At 38.0% G+C, this 23,361-nt stretch overlaps 1 protein-coding gene, 1 long non-coding RNA gene and 1 pseudogene across 8 annotated transcripts in view; 2 read left to right on the top strand and 1 right to left on the bottom strand.

The window, feature by feature from the left end:
• The first annotated feature begins 10 nt into the window (after positions 1 to 10).
• Positions 11 to 3,851, top strand: LOC110041759 (uncharacterized). 5 transcript variants are annotated; one of them, XR_016207497.1, is made up of 3 exons: positions 11 to 448; positions 2,530 to 2,574; positions 3,566 to 3,851. It is a non-coding gene; the product is annotated as an uncharacterized LOC110041759 (long non-coding RNA). The 5 variants fall into 5 exon arrangements; XR_016207499.1 differs by having other exon boundaries at positions 2,478 to 2,574; XR_002295796.2 differs by having other exon boundaries at positions 2,478 to 2,737.
• On the bottom strand, positions 1,036 to 1,548 carry LOC149111811 (uncharacterized; annotated as a pseudogene).
• A 16,872-nt stretch (positions 3,852 to 20,723) lies between the features above and the next one.
• Positions 20,724 to 23,361, top strand: part of LOC110058573 (uncharacterized) — a 42,061-nt gene continuing 39,423 nt past the window's right edge. For 2 of the 3 annotated variants that reach the window (XM_089290463.1, XM_089290459.1), the window contains exon 1: positions 20,730 to 20,847. The gene's annotated coding sequence lies outside the window, so the exon portion shown is untranslated. Of the gene's footprint in view, positions 20,848 to 23,361 lie in introns of all 3 variants that reach the window. The other variant, XM_089290467.1, reaches the window with a different exon arrangement.

Genomic DNA, 23,361 nt, shown 5'->3' with positions numbered 1-23,361 from the left:
TGTGCACAATAACTCAACTCACATCGTCACTTGACAATACATACATCTCCACATTTCTGCTAAAGAAAAAGACAATGGGTTTGCAATCGGCTTTAGGTGTTAACAAAAACAGATGGCCCAGAAAAACAAAAGAATAAAAGTGATTCATATTCATCTGTTCTTACCGTTCATCCATGACGGCTACGCCGTGAGACGAGAGAGGAAGAGTGAAGGCTGGGACGAGCTCTCGAACCCGCGAGAGAGTGGGCCGAACAAAATGGCGGAGGGAAAGATAGCACAAGTTTCTGAGGCTTCTCGGTCTTTCATGCAAAGCCACAGCAAAGAAAATGGCAATTATGTAATGATCTGTAATGAGAATACTGGCGCCCGTGACTGAACCCAGGTTTGTTACATTTTCCCAGCTTAACGCTCGAAATTTCGCCGACACGAGTGATCTATTGGAGAAGCAGTAAGTGAAATCTTTATTTTGGATTTTTATCCTATTTTGGGGGTGGTCCGTGGACCGGTCCGTAGGTAGTCCGTGGACCCGGTCCGTAGTGGGGGTCAGTGTTTTCGGGATACCCTGAAAGAACATACACATCTTAAGGTAAGCTTAATTATAATTATTAATTATTAAGCTAGCTATGGTAACTGTTACAGAATCGAAGTTGTTTTTCGACATGGTCCTTGTTTTGATTTCATTTCCCAGTATGCTAATAAAAATTACACAGGACGGAAAACGTTTAAACTGAATATTACTGGATACCAGTAATGAGAACTACATCTTTAATTTGAGAGTTACTGTAGATGTCCCATTTTTCTAATGAAATTATTACAACAACAACAACCATTTTATTTTACTTAATACACAGAATATTATACAGCAAGAAAATTCATTAGGTCACCTGATATTTTCTTATTTTCTGTGGTTGAATGATTTTCTTACAGTTTTGAGGCAATTCATGGCTTCTTTTTAAGTCTAATTTGACAAGTAGAGTTTCTTAAACACTTACAATATACAAATGTAGCTACCTTCTAAAAACAGAGTGAAGGATTTCAATTTTCAATCTCCTTCTCAGTGAAAACTTCAAGGTGGTTCTGAAAATTATGTGCCATGTCTGGATTAACAGTGAGGTGGAAAAGGAGATCACTTAGTTGACACATTGTTGTCTTGTTGTAATTACGAAGGTTGAAAATTATAAAAACCATGGCAACTCTAAACAATGCATGCAACCACATGCCAAATTCCCCACCACAGAAAATGGCTGTGTAAAGAAAAAAATTAAGACAGCTGATTTCATCCAGCAGATGAAGCAGCATGACTTATTGCTCATCTTTGCAGTTGCCAAATTGGTCAAGGATCATCTCTTTGACAATAAGCCATCCGCCAAACGCTGCTGTTGTCACAGTTGAGATCTTTTCAGCTCGTGGCTTTTTCGGAAACCTTTTGTTTCTACCAGATACTGCCTTGTAAAGTTTGGAAAAGAAGTGCCAAAATAACAGAACAGTTGACTCCTCTGCATTAAGGGTTACATTGAAGGGACCTTGCCAAAGAATGAAGGCTGGCATGTTTACTGGGTTCTCATCTCTTCACTGTTATAACAAATTTAAAAAAAAACAAAAAAAAACTGACATTACATGAAAGGTATGCAAAGTAATATGGTGCAAAATAAGCATATTTTCGCAATATGTTGCCTTGCTTGCATTTTGCGAGCAAAAAAAAAAAAAGAAAACAGTGGACCGTCTTATATGTGGACACCAGGGGAGCAGGATGAGTGTATTTTAGAGGTAGAAATTGTGTGAATTTTGATTTTTCTGAACCACCTAACTGTCCATGATATACATGCACATGTAGAAATGTCTGTAGTGTGGAGGTGTCTACAAGGAGATGTTTGACTGTATGTCAATTCGTAGTTACACTTGTACCTCTGCTATGAGTTTTTTATTGTATTTGTAAGTTGGAAAATCTCCAGTAAGAGCCAGTTGGAACTTGTTGAGATACTCAGATAACTGTGGGCAAAATACCAAGATGTGGTTTAATGCCTGCCTGTAGTGATGCTTGCTATGTATTGGCTGCTGAAAGACATCTACAAGCCATGTTGTATTAACAGTTGCTAACTCATCTCTTTCAGCATCCCAGTAAACCCTATATGTTAAAATTCAACAAGAGTTTGTACAGGTTTTGAATCCTTTACAGTTTTTGAACTTGAATTGTGTATAGGAAATTTATGAAGACTCATCAAAGTGGTGCAGAAAAATTCAAAAATAGTTATCAATCCAGGGTTTATTCAATTAAACCATTTAATACTGATTGAAAGAAAGTTCAGATTCAAGGTTCTGGGACACACAAATTTAAAAATGCGATATGTTGCAGCAACGCAAACCATATGATGTCTTTATGTCTTGCTGAATTCTTAAAGCACACTGCATTTTATGGATTACCCTAATTCCTTAAAACTTTTCTCAACATTTGAGCAGTTACATTCTTTGAATTGCAGAGGGAGATGCTGAAGGAAGCTTTGGTGGTAATTAAATTTCCACTTTCAACAGATACAAAACCAAGGAGGTGCTGAATGTCAATACCCCCTCGAAAAGGTCGGTACTGAGCCATCCTCCATGGTCACTTGAACATTGTTGTGATTCTTAGTGATATCGTCTCCCAAATCGACTGCTTCCATTTTGTCATGTACATCCACAACTGCAGTGCACATATGCCAGGTGGTACTTGGTACAGAACTTTTGGGATGGTTCTTGGCATGTATGAAATGAATGTTGTCCTCTATGAAAAGCATCAACTTTGTATTCTGCATATTGCAGGGGAAACTTTGTACTTTCTTCTCTCAGAGTATACAGTAATAGTGAAACTTCTATCACAACTTGTATTGGTATTACCTTGTTATAATGCAAAGTAGACTCATCTACTGTCTGCAATCATTGATTGAACAATAATATTATGTTACGATCCATCACACATTGTTCTGTTTTCTAAGTTGGGTACAAAGTGGAAATACAAAAAAAAAAAAATGCTGGCTTAGACTTAAGTCATTTAATTCAATACAAGTTAATAATCTCACTCTTATGGCTTCCTTTATTTGTTTTTGTACCTCTGTCTTGCTAGCTTCTGTCAAGGTCTTTTCATAGTTAAGTATTGTCTGTGGGTGGCAGCTGAACCCAAGAACCATTCCAGACATCAAGGAGCTGTAACTGGCTTCATTTTCAGATTTAAACCATTTCCCTTCTGGATGGGACAGTTTTTCTAGCACCCACACGAAAAAAAAAAAAGTTTTGCAAGCTCTTTTAGCGTAACAGTCTTCCTCCGCTGAAATATCTGTGACAAAATACTAAGTAAACATTTTGTCTGAACTAGTGTAGATATCTTGCAACTGGTGCTTTCAATTTTACTCTTCAATAAGACGAGGGATTGAACTTTTATCAGGGCAAGGATAAATTAAAACAGGAAAACGTGACAACAGCATTGGAGTTTTCCATAGGAACAAAAGGCACATATATAGGTGACTTGTACCTGATGGCGAAAGAAACTGAGATTGTGTAATATTGACACAACTCTTGTTTTCTGCATTTCCAGGCGCTTTTTGGAAGGTTTCTCCTTTTCGTCATTTACAATGCTTTTGTGGAGTTGTCCAAATAGTCCAGGAGCACGTTGATCACAGAAAGCTTCCATTTCAGTTGGATCATAGAGGTGTTTACTCCCCTGTGAATAGTGCCTAGTCAGGGTTCTATGAAACTGGTGGACGTGTTTGCTGAATGCTGGTTCTCCTACAAATGTTCAGAACATTTTAATGTATATTAAACTGTATCAATTGAGTACAATATTATCTTGATACCTTCATTAAAAATGGGTTAGCACTTCAGCCCTGTTTTTGTTTATTAGCACTGGTGCATGCCCAAATATAGCTAAAACCTGTTATGAGCCCAGATTGATAGTTCACTCAAATCAGGGAGGTAAGGTTTACATCCTATGTTTAAAGTGCAGCTTCCGTTAGATTTTGTGACTTGTTTGTGTGTCTTCTATTTAACTAAGAGATTAAGAGTGCCTGCCTGTAAAAAGGGTCGAAAATTCGATTTCGCTTATATTTTTATGGTAGATAGGCTAGGGCGTGACAAAAACTACTGGATAGTTTTTTTTTGGCAAAATATCCTTTGTTTCAAAGAAATATGCAAATTACCAAATTCCGTTTAAATCGTCACTCGACGCACCATTTTATTAAGCAAGTTTGAGAGCCTCGCATGCAAAACCACATCATTTTTCCGTCTTTCAAACACTCAAATATTTTTGTGCAATGTTTAAATGTGTACTGGGTTGATTTTAGGGAAGGTTGCGTTGCAAAATAATTAAATTTTGTCGGCATGTATTTCATTCAATTAAAAGTGCTTCGTGAATATAATTAATTTTCACCATGTGCGAAACCTTCAAATGGATTAAGCTTCTGGTGGTTGAATCGCAGAAGGATGGTCTACAGATTCCTGTAAAAGTTTCTTTGGGTAAATGATTGTGAGCGACGCGAGAGCTTTTCAAAGTACGTCAAAAATGCAAATATTTGACTATCTGTCGTCAAATTTCAATGTACGGGTTAGACGTATATTTTAGCATGCGCCGCATGACTTGACCTATATTAAGTTGAAATAGACACAAAGCTAATAATTACCCAGGCAGTGAGGCCTGGGTTTAAATTTCGGTTCCGGTTTTTTTTTCTTTTCTCGTTCAGTCACAAATCGCCGTCTAGTCTCTAAAGCGCATGGGTCACCTGTGCATGCGTACAGCATATGGAATTTACAGAAGTTGTCTTCGTGAAAAGTTATCAGGGATTCCATGATTTCTAGGCTGATGAAATCATTTACAAACGAACACACCGTTCGAGGCAGACCAACACTAAAGGACATTGAGCGTTTTCGGGACGGGTCGGTCTGCAAGCCTTACGAGAGATCAATTTACGAGCGAACATTTTGAGTGAATTTATCAAGAATCATGTTATACCAAAGGAGCCATCAACCGGGCTATCAACTCTTCTACTTGACAAAAAGCATCTTCAGAAGCGTCATGGTATGATCGTGAACCGAGTAGAATCCCAGCGCGAACTCAAGAACGTCTGAGCAACAAGAGCAAAAAGGTTAGAGAATTTGCTTACGAATGTATCTGTTCGAGCACACCTAAGTAAAACGCTCTGAGAAACTTTGTTAAGTATAATAAAGATAAAATCTCGAACTAAACAATATTTTCTCGTTATTTTCTTGTAACAGAGTTATGTGTCTTTACAAGAGTGAAACCCATGTAGCGAATTATTGTATATTTAAGCTGAAAGAAACTAATGTACATGTATGTTATGTCGACCCAAGCAACACAATTCGTGGCTTGCATTGTCACGCAACCCAGTCACAATCAAAAATTTGTTCGAAAACCATTCAGCGGATTAAATCAGGAAATTGTGATGCTATAGGAGATTAATAAAGATGGCACTTCGCTAATTTTTAAGTTTGTGTGTTTTCCCAAGCTCACATATTCGTCGAAATATTTTGCACAAATTTACAGAGACCTAAGTACCTCCGCGGTACGCCGACATTGCGGCCGGAAAATAGTGTAAACATCCGGAGCTTACTTTAGCTATCTAGGCGACTGATTATTTGTACTGAACAAACAAACATTTACATAAGCACTTTTTCTAGTACTTAAACTGCTGATTGGGCTAAAAATCACGAGATAAGTATATGTTTTTCGACAAACGCGTTCGTAGGTCTATGTCACGGACCGCCATAACTCGGAAATTCAAAATGTCTCGCTTGCTTGAGAAACGCAAATAACGACGACAAAGGCTGAGGAAATTAGACTGAAACGTTTATGGGCTGATATAAAGACCTTGACTCTTTTCACGCCCTGAAGACTTGCAAACAAGTAATAAGCTATTAATCGATTCCAAGAAATGAAATCAAAAGCAGAAGAGCTTAAGCACATCGATTCGATTGAATTTCGTACAACTTCAAATGCAGAACATTTAGCTCAATTGGAATATAGCTAGTGCTTCTCAGTATAACGACTTCCTGGGTACACGCAGCAAATCATCTAGTTTCGAAATGTTTTCACCTTATTTGCTGTAAAAGGCAGGTCCAAAGCCGATTTGACGTTTTTCTAGCCGATCTGTCACTATTCGTCGCACATAAAGCAGAAGTTTGCTTTTGTTTACTCAACGTTAACGTCCGATGTACATCGCCTGCTGTCAACCTATTATACAATGAATCTGTGACCATCTTTCGGCTTTACACTGCGCCAAAAATTACGTGTGATCGATTGCTGACCATTCCTGATAAGCGTGTCGGCGCAGCACAATCTTACAGCCGTTAATTGTTCGTCACGCAATGCTGTCACGGCATATGCTGCACATTTTGATCTATTTTCTTATAGAGCACTCTCAGGATAAGTAAAACAATTTATTCATTGTTCATCTGTTCATATATATAATAATATGTGTATATTTATATAATCGTATTCTATAGTGTACGTGGCCTCGGTCCAAATCACGTTTGTATTACTTTCTGATTTTTCAGACGACAGCTGATAATGCTTGCGCCTGTACTCATTACAATTTTAAAAAAGTCGCCATAAACAAATTATAGATCAATGAAGCAAGAACTAGTTGAAATAAAAATAGGAAATCACAACAGACTAAATTTGATTAGTAGAATTCTACTAGTATACTAATGCAAATGCTCCAATCTGATTGGCTGAGCTTCTCGTATACTATATCAGCCATTAGAATGCAGTAGCTGTCGGTCGTCCACGAAATGCGACGTTTTTATCGTTTTTTCGAAGTTTTGGAGGAGAGTTTAGATGTAAATGGATAATTAAATGCCTGAGAAGACTAAAACAAGGACATAAACGGATTCTTGACTTTAAAAACTTAAAATTATTGAAAAATCGGTATGCGCGCGTAAAAAAAGAACTGCAAATTTACTAAGGGCAATTCAATACTTGCGATTTTGTTCAAGCGTAAAGTTCAATAATGCGTCGAAAAATTATTGGAAACCATTATTTAAGTTAATTTAAGTTAGAATTCTACTAAAACAATTAGATTATGCGCTCTCGATTTCTATGATGCGATAGTTGATTCGGCCTTCGGCCTCATCAACTATCACCTCATAGAAATCTCGAGCTCATAATCTAATTGTTAATTAGGAATTACGTGAGTAAACAACCCTGGCCATGTAATTTTGTTTGGCGTATTTTGTTTGCTTAGTCGCGAGGCATTGGTATGTTTGTAACAGAAAATAGAGGACTGTTGGCAATACAGTCCACAATCATTGTCAGTGAAATACTGTAAATGAAACCCCTATTGACCAGTTACCTCTATTAAGCGTCCGCGGCCACTATTTGGTCGTTCCGATAAGGGTTTCTCTATTGTCTTTACCCCTGTTAAGCGGCCACCCAAAATTTAAAAACTTTGTTTTGGAAAGGTCGATGGCAGATAAGAGGTGACGAGTGATAATTCAAACACACGTCTATTATGATGGTCTTGAATTGACTCCATGTTCACCACCAAATTTATAACCCGATAGTGAAAAATTAAATATTCAAGGTACCACCCATTTCCCCGAGCGTAGCCCACTTTATTATATGTAATCCAAAAATAATTGCACAGCGCGAAAAGACCTACGTACGAGTTTAGCGTTACAGTATTACGCAGGGCATGTAGGTAGCGGTGGTCGAGTAAAAGATGACAACAGAAGCAATGGTAAACTATTCAGTCTTTTCATTTCTTAATTTAAACTCTTCCTACTCAACAAGATTGTGTGCTCTCAGGGGTTCCAAGCATTTCGGAACCTTACGTATTACGGATAGCAGTTGTCCTACCCCTACCCCTTAAAGTGCCACTGAAACGAAATTTTCGTACTCTCTTTTATTATCCCAATCTATAGTTTCAAACGAGCTTAAAGTAATGGTGAACTTTATTTCTGTCAAATCCTAACGGAAAGTGCTTTTTTTAGCTGTTGAAATCGCCATTTTGGAGCAAAACTGTGTCCGGGCTCTGGAACCGAGTTTAAGAGTGAATGCCAATAAAAATGGACCTAAATCGCCTATCAATGGCACAAGTCGAAAAATTGATTTCGCTTGTATTTTGTCCATAGATGGGTCCTAGCAAGAAAAGAAACGGACCATAGTTACTTTCTGCTAATACAGCTTTCTTTGGTAGAAATACGCCAAAAACGATTTCGACCCGATTGGGCTCAAAATCTACTTCCGGTTTTGCTGAATTTTCCGAATATTTGATTGCTTCGCGCTCCGCAGAACAACTACTTGAGAATCTTTCAATGGATTTTATATTCAGTTCAGGTCTTCGTAGTATGACTGAGCGAAAAATAAAATAAATCAAAGTTAGTTTTGAGTCCGAAAAGAGATAAAACTGACACGCAAAGTTTTACAGTATGTCGCAAGAGAATAATTGCATAAAAACATCGTCATATTTCTCTATGGGCTATAACTTTAAATACCATAAAAACACTTTCTACGGGTTAAATATACACCCACCTGTTAGGATATCAAAAAATATCTCTGGGCAAATGGTTTCAAGTCGCCCGCCTTGGCCTGTGTTTCTCATAGATTTTGCCCAAAAATCCGCCGTTGGAATGTAAACAATTGCGTGACGCGGAAGCCACTCTCGAGTAAAACATTCGTTTCCAGCAATCCGATGAAAGCAATTTTTGAAACGTTGTGTGGATAAAATAATGGAAAATGTTTTTCTTTTTTGTTTTGTTTTTGTTTTTGTTTTTGTTTTTTTGTTGTTTAAGTTAGTATAAATATATATGTTTTTTCATTTGCATTGCAACACCCACGACATCCATGACAAAGAACGTTACTACAGTACTCTGGGAAATGATTTTAACACTTGCTTATTTTAGTGATTTCACCGATAACTTACAATACAGTGGCAGTTTTAGAGATACACTTAACAAATCCTCTATGGTTTATGGCAATTGAATCATTGACTGACAAATAAAGTCAAGTGGAAATACCATAATTTCTATAAACTACTAACTGCGTGACGGCATCTTAGCTCTTCTAGCTGTGTAGAAAATTTGTACCTACACAATATGTTCAAACTCAGCTGGGAAAACCCGGAATTTCTTGAATTGAATTAGCCGAGGAAGAAATTGCGTTTAAGTTTCAATCATACTGGGAAAAAAATCCATCTTTTCTACTTTGGTTGGATCAATTAACTGAAATTTGCAGATCATAACACTGGTAGACAAATAAACATTACGGTGGTCGATCTAGGACTAGGTTTACACTAAAGGAGTTCCCGGATTCATCAATTTTAGAGTATTCGGATTAGTAGGGGTTTACAGTGAAAGGATATTCGGATTCTTAACCGTTTATACACGACGATAACTCCGGGAACATTCATGATGGAATGGTTAACAAGCAGTTTGTTGCCTCGACAACGAGAAACAAAATGCCTCCGAAAATAAGGCTAGGGGTAGGTTGAGACAGTCTGAAGTTTTCTTTCAACTCGCTGACCACGGTACTGTTGTCCATCATGTCAGGTCCCTCCAGGTATTTATTTAGGGTTTAGGGTCGAAAACCGTCGAGGTTTTCGATCGTGCCATCGTCGTCATCTGCGCAGTAAAGTATAAATTGGGTTTCTGAGGAGTATGGCATTACCCATTATAAAAGTGATTACCTACACCTGAAACAGCACGAGGTAATCACCCAGCGACCGCCATCAAATGGCCATCAATGTGCCTACGACTCGTCTACGACTGGATTATGTAATCCGCCCTTTTCGTTCCGCCGCAAACTCAAAAGATCACAGGCGGAAAAATATCCGGATTCGAGAGAAAATCGTTCACACGACAAAACTCCCCGGATTCAAAAGTTTTCGGATTCAAAGTTCCCACTTTAAATTCCGGATTCAAAATCTCCGGAGACACGACCAAACCAGGGAGTTTCTATTTCGGGTTCGTCCACTTTTGAGTAAACGGCAAAATCAATCCGGCACTAAAACGTTCCGGATTCATAACGAATCCGGAACAATTTCCTCTTGTGTAAACCTACAATCCTGGCCATAAATTGTTGGGACACCTCCCCTTTTTGCGCGCTAAAACCCACGACTTCAACTACGTCCTTAACGTTTTAGAACAAAAGCAAATTGACCCCCCTCCCCCCTAGCAACGTTGCATGAAAATGAAGCTATTCTGAAGACTAGATCGGATGTGGGAAAAAAGGAAAAAGGGACAATAGGAAGTGGTTAGACAGTTGTGTTGGAACCAAACGCGATTGCTGAAAAATCGCTATCATTGGAATAAGATGTAAATATCTATCTTATCGTCTCTTTAGTTCGAGAATACTGCTCTAGGAGGCAAACAATTCTTGAAACGTGGCTATTCTGAAGCTATTATCAAGGGTTTTTTTTTTCTTCAAGATTTTTATCAACATTGACAGGGGGGAGGGGGGTAGGCGGGCTTGCGCGGTTTTGGTTTTAAGAGAGGCTGCCTGTGAAGTCATGTGCCGGAACTGTCCCAACACTTTTGACCAGGATTGTAGTCTTAAATGAATAGCGAACATCCATCTTGTTTTGTTCGCGGAAGTCGGTCAGAGAAGAGCGAATTTCAATGAAATATATATATATAACTTGATTAAGCAATTAGCCAAAAATAGGTTGGCCGCCAAAACAGTTTAGGGTTTAGCCTAACTCTAACATTGAGCATTTCAGTTGTTTGAAACAGCAACATTCGTGCACAATGAACTATGTATAGTACGTGCGTAACCAGGAAAGCAATCCGTCCAGCACAGTAATTGTTCAAATTAACAGCTTACCGAGACACTCGCACTGTCGATGCCTCTTATTTATGACTTTTAGGATTTGTTTACTTTACTTCTTCCGACTTTTTAGCAGGAGAAAAGGCACTAAATGTGCTGGTACAAATAAAAAGGTTTAACTGAAAATCGATCCGTCGAAATCAACAAATACAAATTTAATCACTGTAGCGTTCCTTCAGATCACGTAAGGCTACAAACCAACAATATCAACTTGTCATTACGCTTAACAAATGAACTCAGAACGACTTTCTTTCTAGAACTCGTTCTTGTAATTAAAATGATCAAAGAAAGAACAACAGCCTAAAACGACATAGCAGTAACACCCGAACTCCAAGTAAATTGCTTTTAATTGGCGTTTTTAATTAACGAAAATTCCAAAGCGATGACTTTCAAAATATTAAAGTTAAAAGTGGTCCATTATGTTTTTCTTTTATCGCCCAAATGTTCTAAGATAGCCATCTGCGGTTTGTTGGAAACGAATTATGTATTCAGAGTGACCGCCAGCGTCACGCAATTGTTTACATTTTTCCACGGCGGCTCAGGGAAAAATTTATGAGAAGCACAGGCCAAGGCGAGCGACTCAAAACCATTTGCCCAGAGATACTTTTTGATTTTCAAACAGATGGGTGTACAGTTAACCCGTATAAAGTGTTTTTATGGCATTTAAAGTTATAGCCCATAGAAAAATATGGCGATATTTTAGTGCTATAATTCGTTTGAAACACATCGTAATATTTTGCGTTTGTGTTCGATCTCGTTTCGGGCTCAAACGAAACCTCGATTTATTTTATTTTCCGCTCAGTCATACCATGAAGACCTGAGCTGAATGTAAAGACCATTGAAAGATTCTCAGGTAGCTGTTCTGCGAAGCAATCAAATATTCGGAAAATTCAGCAACACCGGAAGTAGATTTTGAGCCCAATCGGAAAAAAATCGTTTTTCGCAAATTTCTCCCCAAAAAAGCTGCATTAGCAGAAACTAACTATGGTCCGTTTGTTTACTAGCTAGGGCCAATCTATGGGCAAAAAATGAGCAAAATCGATTTTTCGACTTGTGCCGTTGTTTGGTACATAGTTATGGGCACTGGCTCTTAAGGACCTTGCGACTTCACAGTTGTATTCACGCAAGAAGCGCTATAGATTCTCTCTTGTTTTCACTTGATTTATTCAAGTTTATTCTTCATATTGTCGATACCTACTAGTTTTCTACCTTGTAATTTCTGTCCAGCCTTGACAGGAAATACACATCATAAACGTTGGAGGGCGCCAGAGTGTAGATTCACCAAAATAAATGCTACAGATTAGAACAGTTCAGTATACTTTTCGAACATCTTGAGTACTCGATTGGAGATTTTGAAGACGAGTGTGGCAACTTTTATATCACTTCCTGAAGCCTAAACACGATATTTCGTCGTCTGTTTTCAGCCTGGTTCTGAAATTTGGATTCTCACGGTTATCTAAGGTCTATTAACAAGGTTCGAATATATCTTCGGCAACATCACTGCATTAAAAGCCATAAGCGCACCAACCATCCGCACAATCACGAAGTTATTAACGGTCCACAAGCTTTGAGTCGAGTACTTCTTTGCACACAGAGGGCATCTTTTTATGATACTAATAAGTGAGAGTTCTTGTGGTAGACTAAATGTATCTTTGAAAATTGGGATCCGCAGCAGGGTTTGCTTTATCGCCGCATACGTATCAGGGTAAACAAAGCGGGAATTTCGCTTCTCTTTTACACGTATCTCCCAATTGCAATATTTCACGGCCGATGGATTACTTTGAGTTCTTTAGCACATACTTATGTCTATGATCTTCATTTAATAGTATCCAAGTTCAAAACAATTCGTTAAAACATCACTAGTTTACACTCCTTTCGAAGGTTCATTAAACAGAATTTGAACTAATTTGGATATATTACCTTTCGCCGCCGACATTGTCAAGCTTTCTCTCGTTTCCTGAAACATACCTGTATGGTCATGGCAGCTTAGTTTACCTTTATAGTTTAAATTCGCTCCCTCATATAAAAGAAGAGGGTTTCTTAAATTGTTGCTGTTGTGATAACTTGTAGGATGTAGCAGATACAACTGGACTAAAGTTCACTGTGGCACAATCTCGTCCGCTGTGAAACTCACAAAGCGTCCGGTTTCCTCGAAGCGAAGCGACTCGAAAACTCGAAGCGTTGTTGCTGCGATTCGTGCAGCAGCAGTCCGAATAATATTTTCAAAAGCCGCTTTCTCTTGTTTTCATGTCTTTTTTATTTTATGAGTGTAGATATTGTTTAATTGAGTGCTAGCCATTTCACCAAGAGTCCCGATCATTTTGCGATCTAAGAACTCCCACTTGTTTGCTTGCTTACATAAAATATCCTGCAAATATCCAATTAAATAGACTGGAAAGCCCCAGGATCGACTCTCGACCTCTTCATGTCTAAGGCTACTGTTATTACCTGCTTTACAGCTCTGAGATGTCCTTAAGATGTTTTTTTGGGGGGAAGGGGGGGGGGGGGGGGTTTCGAACAGTAATCTCTTCTCCCATAGTCTCTCTAAATTTTCAGCGCGGCATGAGAGTAATCCAACCAGTGACGTCACTAGGCTGTTTTGGCCGCGCCAAAATGGCCGCCAATTTTGGGCTTAACCAGCCAACTTCGAACGGCTGAAAAAGCAGTTTTCGCTTACCGTATGCGAAAAAAAAAAGTTTGCAGTGTTTCCAAGTAAGGTTGAAACTTTATTACTAAGCAAAAATCTCACATACGAAAATTTCGTTTCAGTGGCACTTTAAAATGTGATGACAACATTGCGTGAGGAAGAAACTAGGAACCGCTGCAAGCAAGGATCCAAGCCATCAAACCATGATGATCAAACGTAATATTTTGGGGTAGTGCAAAGCAAGCAGCTATCTACAAATGACTTAGCCTTTTTTGACTTAGATGCAGTGCTGATCATATGTGTCGAAAGAGGGTCACAGATTCATTGTATTCGACCATCAAATAAGTTGACAGTTGGCAATGTACATCGGACGTTGTGTAAACAAAAGCAAACTTATGCTTTATGTGCGACGAATGGTGAGAGAAACACGTCAAATCGGCTTTGGACCTCAGTGCCTTTTACAACAAATGAGGTTAGAACATTTTGAAATTATTAGCTCTAGATCTGTGTCTATTTCAACTTAATATAGGTCAAGTCATGTGGCATTAAAATATACGTCTAACCCGTAAATTGAAATTTGACGACGGATGGTCAAATAGTTGCATTTTTATCGTACTTTGAAAAGCTCTCGCGTCGCTCGCAATCATTTGCCCAAAGAAATTTTTACAGGAATCTGTAGACTATCCTTCTGCGATTCAACCACCAGAAGCTTAATCCATTTGAAGGTTTCGCACATGGTGAAAATTAATTATATTCACGAAGTACTTTTAAGTGAATGAAATACATGCCGACAAAATTTAATTATTTTGAAACGCAACATTCCCCAAAATCAACCCAGTACACATTTAAACATTGCACAAAAATATTTCAGTGTTTTAAAGACGGAAGAATGATGTGGTTTTGCATGCGAGGCTCTCAAACTTGTTTAATAAAATGGTGCGTCAAATGACGATTTAAACGGAATTTGGCAATTTGCATATTTCTTTGAAATGAGATAATATTTTGCCAAAAAAAACTTTCCAGTAGTTTTTGTCATGCCCTAGCCTATCTACCATAACAAATATGAGCGAAATCGAATTTTCGACCCTTGCCGAGTTGTTTTCCATATTTATGGACATGGACTCTTAATTTTACATGTTCTGTCACGTGATCGGAATGGATAGAGTAAAGACTCTGGTGATGCACAACTTGCCAGTTGAAACAAGGTGTTAGGTACCTAGTGTTTTCTCCAGTAGCTTTGCGTTGACTTGTTGAAGCTCCTCAACTCTGCTTTCATGTTCTAATCTGGCTACATTTAAGTTAACATTCTGCTGCATGATATCTGTATGTGGTATTAAAAAGGTCTAATGTAATTATTTTGATGCTGGATACCAATTATACGTCTGGGGAAAGTTCTATTTAAGACAGATGTGATGATTGTTATTTGTCCATGCTTTTGGTTTCTTTCAGAAATTTTCATCCAATGATGTTTCTTTTTTTTTCTGACATTCAGATTCATGAAGTTATTATTAATTTTTCATTTTAAAGTGCACCTAACCCCAAATTTTTTTTTTTTTCGCTAAAACAAATCTAGACTTTATTTGAAGCATTTGGGCGAAGAAATTTTTGAATTTGGTTGAATCCTCGATTTTCTATGCCCTTTCAAAGTCGCGATTAAGTGTTTCACGACCGCGTTTTAGGGAGTCTGGGGCGGCGGTACCTGATGACGTCTACCCAGGAACCAAACACAATAGCGCCTCAGTCAACTCTCTGTATTTGCTCGAGAAAATAGAACGCAAAACTAATCGTTCCGATGTATTTTGGGACTAAAACGTCCAAGTTTTGTCTCAGAATCATTTCTTTTTCGTCACTGGAGTCAGAGTTAAGTTTCGATTCGGAAGGCTCCGAAATAAACTTCGATCGAGCACGTTCGACGACTGTGAACTCACTGCTTAGAGCTTCGAGAGCAATTTACAATATTTCAAGCGACGAAGGGGAAGACTTCTTTACGGACGAGCTGCTTGTATATTAGGAATGGAAAGCTAGATACGAAGTGGAGGAGCAGGCAAACGAAAAGCAGGAAAGAAAACTCAAGGACTGCTTTGGATGGTAATTTCGTCAACTAAACATAAGATTCCCACGCGTGTTTACAGCCCGTTTACATTTGTCCTTACCGAGAATGTATTTTGTCAAGGTTCTGTTAAATCCAGTTTGTGTTTTACTTTCAGTTGAATGCTCCATGTTTATAAGAGCGACGTACGTGTTGCAGTTTTCGAGACTTGATGACCTCCAAAACATTGGCTTCGATCGGTTGAAAATCGTATTGTTTGGACCTGTATTTTTGAAGCTGCGGGAAGCAAGGCGGAAGGAAACATTTCATACAATTACCGATTTCACATTGTCACACGTTTTAAGTCGTAACTCCAAATAACCAATGTAAATTGTTCTCAAAGTTTGCAGTGAAATTCGTCGGATAAGCGAAAAGGATGTGTTCCCTACGCGTTCCGCAGATGTTACGCGGTCATATTTTCGACGCTATTGCACAGAATCTTTGTCGCACTGCTGATTTCCAAACCTTCGAAAAACTCTGTGAGTCTAGCAATTTTGTTATCATGTAATTCTAGAGGATTAATCTTCGACTTTCATCTAAATCGAAAGAGAAATAAGTGTTGGTTAGCAGCGTACAGTTGCGATCTATTTACATATCAGTATAAACGCTTCTTGATCATGACCGGATCACACAACTTTGCCGGTTATGTTATAACTATTGCGGGAGTGGAAGATATAGGTTGTAGGTAGTATTTCTACAAATTTCTGGTTAGCTTTAAGCAGAAAATTTATGAAAATAGCGTTCGAAAGTCTGCGGAACAAATTCCAGTGAGAGTTCTTCAATGGTTCTCACAGATTCAGTTCGCTTGTTTCGGTTCGACAAAATCAACCATCGTTTATGTCTTTATTGCACCATTAGCCGATCATCGTCAGTAAATTGTACAGTATATCTTTCTTTAAATCTGGAATATTGCTGCAACAGCCGATAGCACCTCTGGAAGGCGTTTTTTGCGCACTTTTAGAATGTGTATTGCACCATCCTGAAGGAAATGAGAGGAAATGAGATATCCAACCTTCCTGGGTAGACGTCACAAGAGCCGCTGGACCCATTCTCCTCAAACCCGGTCGTGAAACAAAATGGCGGTGTTTTGGAGCTATTTTCGAGATTTCGTCGTGGCACAGAAAATCGAAGATTTAACGGAATTCAAAAATTTCTTCGCAGAACTATTTCAAATAATAAGTAGATTCGTTCTAGCGAAAAAAAAATTTTGGGGTTAGGTGCACTTTAGATCCCAAGTATTATTTTTTTGATTTCATATTCCCTTTGATCACACCTTTAACCCAGGAGTACTTTATATAAATCTGGCTTTCTGTTTCTATTAAAAATCCATAAGTTTATAGTCTTTTAAGTAGAGTTGTGTCAACTAGAAAAGCATTTTCTGAATGTTAAACTCTGGATACTGATGCTGAAAAGCCCTTTTAGGCATGTTCCATTACGTGTATTCATGTATGGTGCAGGATAATTTTTTCTTTATTGCTTCAAGAACAAAAGAAGTCATTACAATTGCCTGATTAAAAGCCAGTGAAGTGCTTATGCTACCATCCTTGCATTTTATTACGCAAGGAATTATTCTCTTGAGTAAGTTTCTCTGCATTTCCTTGCTCCTTACTGTATGCTTTCTTGAGGCGCTCATTCTCTTCCTTGAGCTTCTGAATTTATTGAAATTAACTCCGCTCGTTTTTCTAGAGGGTATTCTTCACATTTATCTTCTTCGTTGACTGAGGCTCCTCGCTATTAAGTTAAGGCTATGGTTCAAATCCTACTAAGGTGCAAATTTTTTTTTTTTTTTTAACTCCGACAAATAAGCTTAAATCTAAGCCCATGTACTTAAGCTTACCTTTCTCGGCGAAATATAATGTTTGCTACAAACTATCCGCTCCTCAGTGTCTGCCTGAATTAAGTGTTAGTTGCAAGTGTTGGGGTTTAAAAAAAGCTTATCGGTGTCGACAAGGCTCTCAAACACTGTAATGAGGCGTTGGGAGCACTTAGTCAGCCTCCCTGAACAGGTATCACTCGCCGAACTTTGCGGAAAGCAACAAGTTGTCTGGTTACTTATACGTAATTTATCGTAGTGCCGAATGCACAGAAAAATACCCTCCCCTAATTCATTAACACTAAAAACCTTTCCCCAACTGCGATCCAAGGAATTTTTTTCTTTTTCGGTTTGGAGGGCCCGTTGTCCCTGGGCGCATATCATTGTTTACCACAAAAAGTGAAACATGATATAAAAAGTTTCATTTTTTTTTTTTTTTAAAGTCACGTAAATTTACCCAAGCGGCTGCGCCTTGAAATGGCGGGAAATTTTCGCGGGCCAACCGCGGCGCTGCGGCAAGAACGACAACAACTCCATCTTAATATTCTAAACAAATCTTGTTTTATTTCACATGAACAAAGAGAGGCGTACAATGTTAATGGAGTCTGTTAGAGCATTGACTAAATGACGGAAATTACAATCATGATGGCATTTAAACTCGAAAGGAACGCCTAACGAGAAAACAAACTTGTCTCTACTCACAGATTCGTTTGCTATCACCTTTTTCATCCGCTCAAGCGAATTCTTGCCGACAAATCGCCAATATTTATTCTCGCAGAGCTTCATTGAGTTGCTCCTTTCGGTTTTTCTCAAAACCATGGAAACGAAAAAACAACAGTCATTTTTGATATTTCCTTGCAGAAGAAACAGCGATAACGTAGTCTAAATCTCAAGCTTAACAAACACTGCGCCGTCTTAACAAACGAGAAAATCGGAGTCCAGTTTCTCTTCCACCAGTAGCGAACGTTAGCACAAGAGGGAACCAGGTAAGGTAAAACATTCTGTAGAAAATGACCGCCGATCTCACTAAACGCAATGCCAAGGCAAGCTAGAAGCGTCGAAGGCGTAATTCAACCGATCATCAAAGTTTGAATAAATGTATGAGCAGCCTGGTGAGAGGCTCAATTACGTGGCGAAAGCTTATTCGTCGTCCGCCATTTTGAAACATTTGAAGGCGGGAACTGAGTGCGCATGTTCAGCGTTTTTTTTTTTTTTTTTTTTTTGAGACCTATCACGCTTACTTGTTTTGCGTTCTTCCCGACGGATTTTCGAAAGAAAGAGAGCCTGCTTACAGCCTATTTTAATGTCAAGGTTAGCTTTCTTTTTCCTCATTTGCATTACGTTGTATTCCAACGTAGATGAAATGCAGTTTTAGACTGCAACTACAAAATCGTCCGAAATTAACCTTAGATGTTGAATTATTTTAATTATTATACATTGAACTCGCTATCTCTTTTCTGGTTGGCCGAAAGCGTACAGTGACTTTTCGAAATCAGTGCCTGTGACGACATCTAGTTGCAGATTATACAATAATCATGTCAAGGACACTCAAGGTCACGGGTAATCATATCATGTATGACCGCGGTGCATGATTTCTAAGGGTAATCATGTCAAGTTCGCGCGATTTATGTTGCTTGCCGTCAGTGAAGAAGCGATAACATAACTTCCATTTTAATAAAACAATTATTAGATTCGGTTTTATCAGCCTCAGCCCTCGGCTTTGGCTGATAACCCCTACCTCGACCTTGATTATTCTGGATATCACAAAATCCTCCTCCAATAATTGTTTATGATTAAAAGCATAATAAATAACTGCGAAGCTCCGATTTTAGGCTTGGCTAAGTCTATATACTATTTTAATTCTCGGAAATATGGCATTGCATGATATAACATAAAAAAGAAAAAAAAAAAAGGTACCTACTGAGGAGTACTGGTATTTTATCAAGTTTCAAGTATACTTTAAAATCAAATTGCAAATATAATAAAAATAAGGAAAAGTTGATATTTGTTTCAATGGCCCAGTACTGGAATCTATTCCGAACAAGCAACATAAACAAGTCTAACACTTGTACAAAAAATGCCTAAAGAGATTAAGTTCAAAATTGCTATGAAAAAAGATATTTCGTCCAATTCGCAATTCTGATCGTTTGCTAATTCTCTGTCTATAATTTTTCGACTCGGCTACCTTTGTTATTTGCCTGACGATATCCTTGTAATAAAGATGGCATATTACGTTACAGCACTTATCTTCTCGCATGCAGAATTATCTACATCTTAGATCTATGATGCACTTTTTTTCAAATTAGCATTTCTCCCGTATTATTTCTAGTTGTCAGATGGCAAACGTTTTCAAATTGCTTGTCTGACTATGTAAGCATTGCGTATCTATTCTGTACGAGCTGGAACCTCCTGCGCATGAGTATAGGCTACTTGGAGCCTCTTGTTTAATACCAAATAGCTATATTACTCACCTGATAACAAACTAAGCCATTGGCCGTATTTTCACGACAACCGTTGTCTCGCTTAACATTCCGGAAAGTGTTTTGTTTCCAGGCTCCGTTAAGCGGCTGCAAATGATACGTGTTTTCACCAGTAGGATTATATTTCATTTAGTTAATTTGAGCCGTTGTTTATATGTCCGTTACACCGATTGACTGATTGATTGATTCGATCGATCACACTTTGACCAACCCATATTCTAGAATGTGAACAAACCAAAACAACAATCTCGTCACGGCATATTTTCCACATGACTTACCCTGACCGAGAATTTCAAATTTAATTAAATAAACATAGAATGTCTAGACTTCCCTGAGCTTAAAGTGATTCAGTTCCCTTAACCTTGGCTGAAGTGAGCATTAAAAAAGAGTGCTTCAAATTGGCAGCAAGTAATCAATCTATTCTGTCGTTATAGTTTGCGTATTCCACGAAAGCAGTCTGCACTTTATTTCAGCGCTAAGTGTGTCAGCTCAGAGAGTAGATAGCGAACAAAGGGTCTTCAAACTCAAATACTGACATTCCACGCAAAGCGCGATTTTTGCAGTTGAGTCTGCTGTCAAATTTTCTTTTGCTTAAAAGGGCAGCAAAATATCTTGAAAGGGTCTATTTACAAAGCAGGAATACAGCCAACCTGAAAAGTTATCATTTCAGCTTACCAACTGGAGGATTCATTTTATTTTGCAATTCCACATCACTGAAGAATCGATTAGTCAGCTATCTTTTACCGAAATTTTCGTTATTTGGTTCGAATTTGTTTAATAAACCTAATACGTGACCATGCGCAGCCTCTGTAGGAACACGTAAATAAATCAATAGGAACATTTCCCGAGCTTTTCATTGGCTTTGCTCCATAGGGCGTGACAGAAATTATTTTTCTTTTATTGAAGGCTAGTTACATGGTTATGAGCGGAACTCATCGTTCACTTCTTGCTACTTTTGTCCATTGAAGAACGAAGATCTATCTGAAACTTGAACACTTTTGAAGAACTAAGGTATGAAAAGAGTGAAGCGAAAAAGTTACGCTAAGTTCCCCTTTTTTAAAGATATACAGGGCAAAAGCCAAATATAATAGCCTCGAATATGCAATCGAGAGGTCATAGAATCCGAGATTATTCAAGTCTCCCGCAATACCTGATGTACAAATGGGGTATGTCAGAGTATTCAAGTAATTACTCGTCAAATATTAAAGTCTTATTAGGGAAAACATTCCGGAATCAAATAGGATATTCCAGGTGTGTTTCGTGTTAGACGTCTCTCTGAATACCGCAAAATATGTCGGTGTGCACGGCGTTCGCTTATTCGTACTTGAGCGAATTTGGGCGCGAATCAGTTTGGCTTTTGGCTGTTCTTCGGTCTGGATTTTGCTTTCAATTTTGAGTTTTATCTTGACAAGAGAATCCAAGTTAGAGTTTTGAGTCAGGATTTTTCGAATCAGGATCTTGAGTCAGGATTTCAAGTGCAGGTATGGCTAGTCACTAATGTTTACTAGCAATTATCTTTCGATATGGTTTGCTTGAGAGGCTTTGCGTCATTACCGACTTGAAATACGGGTTGTCAGTTTAACCTAGTAAGTACAATTTTCCTAATTTTTTTTATGGTTTGGAAATTTTAAAGACCTTGCTATTGATGAGAAGGTTTTAAAAGACAAAATTATCCAGAAATTAGTCCATCGAAACGTAGCTGGAATGCTATCAGTTGGAATTAAAACAAGGGGTTATCCCTTTCAATTTTTGCAAAAATTAATTATGTATGCAGTAGCCATACACGCGTTCGTGTTTGTTTGTGCCTCCACGGATGGCAGAGATTTGTAATTAGCGATCACGGAATGTTTTTGTTCTTCTACCCGTTGATGGAGGTGGTGGCAAGTGTACTCAATATAATTTCCATCGCACAAAATCATTAAAGTGAAAATTCCTAAACTCAGAGCATCGAAAAAAGTAATTTGTCTCCCCTAACTTTTAATTATTAGCTACTTAGCCATGTTTGCAGCCTTCATAAGGATCCATTCAGAAGAGTTTCAAGTCACACTCATGAGAGTAAAAAGAGCATAATTCAGAGGCAGCTAGCGCTAAAACAAACATCGATAACTAAATGTTCCAATGCACAATAAAGGAAGTGATGGCCATTGGTCTACAAAATATTGTCAAACAAGTTGTTTCGCGGGGAGTTTTTCGTCTTTAGTTCAATATTCAGGCATAGTTTCCGCCAAAGTTTTATTCTTAAAAGACACAAAAACGCATTTCACTGAAACATATATATAAGAAATAGATTTCAAAAGCTACCATTTTCTGCTTCTTGTTGATTTGTTTACCCTGTCAGCTTGGTTTCGGATGCAAAATATGGCCAAAGAATCATTGCGTGATGTCCAAAGCATTGTAATCATCAAGAATTGAATGCTGTTTTGTTCAATCACTGCTCTTTTAGAGTAACATATTGGTATATTACAACATAAATACAGTAAAAACCCACGTGTAAGAAGCGACATGTTTTGAAGTCTGCCAAAATATAGGGTCTGTTGTCTTGGTGTAGCTATTGGCAATTTAGGCTAAGTAGGTTTTAAATTAGGTTCTTAATTTCTCTGAAGGAGATGTATGAGTTGATTACCAGAAAAATAGATATACCTACAAGGTTTCAAACCGTTTGTTCCTTGAATATACAGCATTTATTTACAATTGTGTTATGTATTTTCTTGGAATGTAAATTTGCAATCTCAAAGTCACACTCCTAGGCTTAAATGTTTGTTATAAAAACGCACATATAAGAAGAGCCTGCTTGATCTTGCTCAGTTAAACAGGTTCTTATGTTTTTGGCTATTAAAATAGCAAATTTCTGCCAGCAGTTCCTAATAAATGCACCGCAAGGTTCTTACATAAATACATGCAGGGTTTTATTGTAACATAAATCTGGAAGGATCATCAACAGCCTCGGTCATCACTGATCTTCACCGTCTTGACTAGTAAAACATATAATGCACCTTGCATGCATAGTTCTTACTGCCTATTGTTCAATACTCCTAAATGCCCAGATAACTATGTGAAGTAAGGCCAGCCCACTATTATTATCCATTTCAGTGTTCTGCAAACAGAATAGAAGGGGTGAATTAATAATCAGATTAAAAAATTATGTAATTTTTTTCGATCATTTATTAGAAAATCATTATTTCCAAAATAATAAGGTCATTTAAATATATCACATCACCTCATTGACATTCCTGAAGATGTTTTGTCTCCAGATTCCGTTAAGCGGCTGCAAATGATCCGTGTTTTCACGAGTAGGATCATGTTTCATTTAGCTAATTTGAGCCGTTGTTTATATGTCCGTTACACTGCTTGCTTGATTGATTGATTGATTGATTGATTGATCGATCGATCACACTTTGACCAACCCATGTTCTAGAATATGAACAAACCAACACAGGAATCTCGTCACGGCATATTTTCCACATGACTTACCTTGAAAGAGAATTTGAAATTTAATTAAATAAATGTAGAATGTCTAGACTTTTC

Source organism: Orbicella faveolata, unplaced genomic scaffold (genome assembly GCF_042242905.1).
Source record: "Orbicella faveolata isolate gen_17 unplaced genomic scaffold, um_ofav_v1 contig_2, whole genome shotgun sequence".
NCBI classification, from domain to species: domain Eukaryota; kingdom Metazoa; phylum Cnidaria; class Anthozoa; order Scleractinia; family Merulinidae; genus Orbicella; species Orbicella faveolata.
Note: the sequence above shows the minus strand (reverse complement) of the source record. Positions and strands in the feature narration are given on the sequence as shown.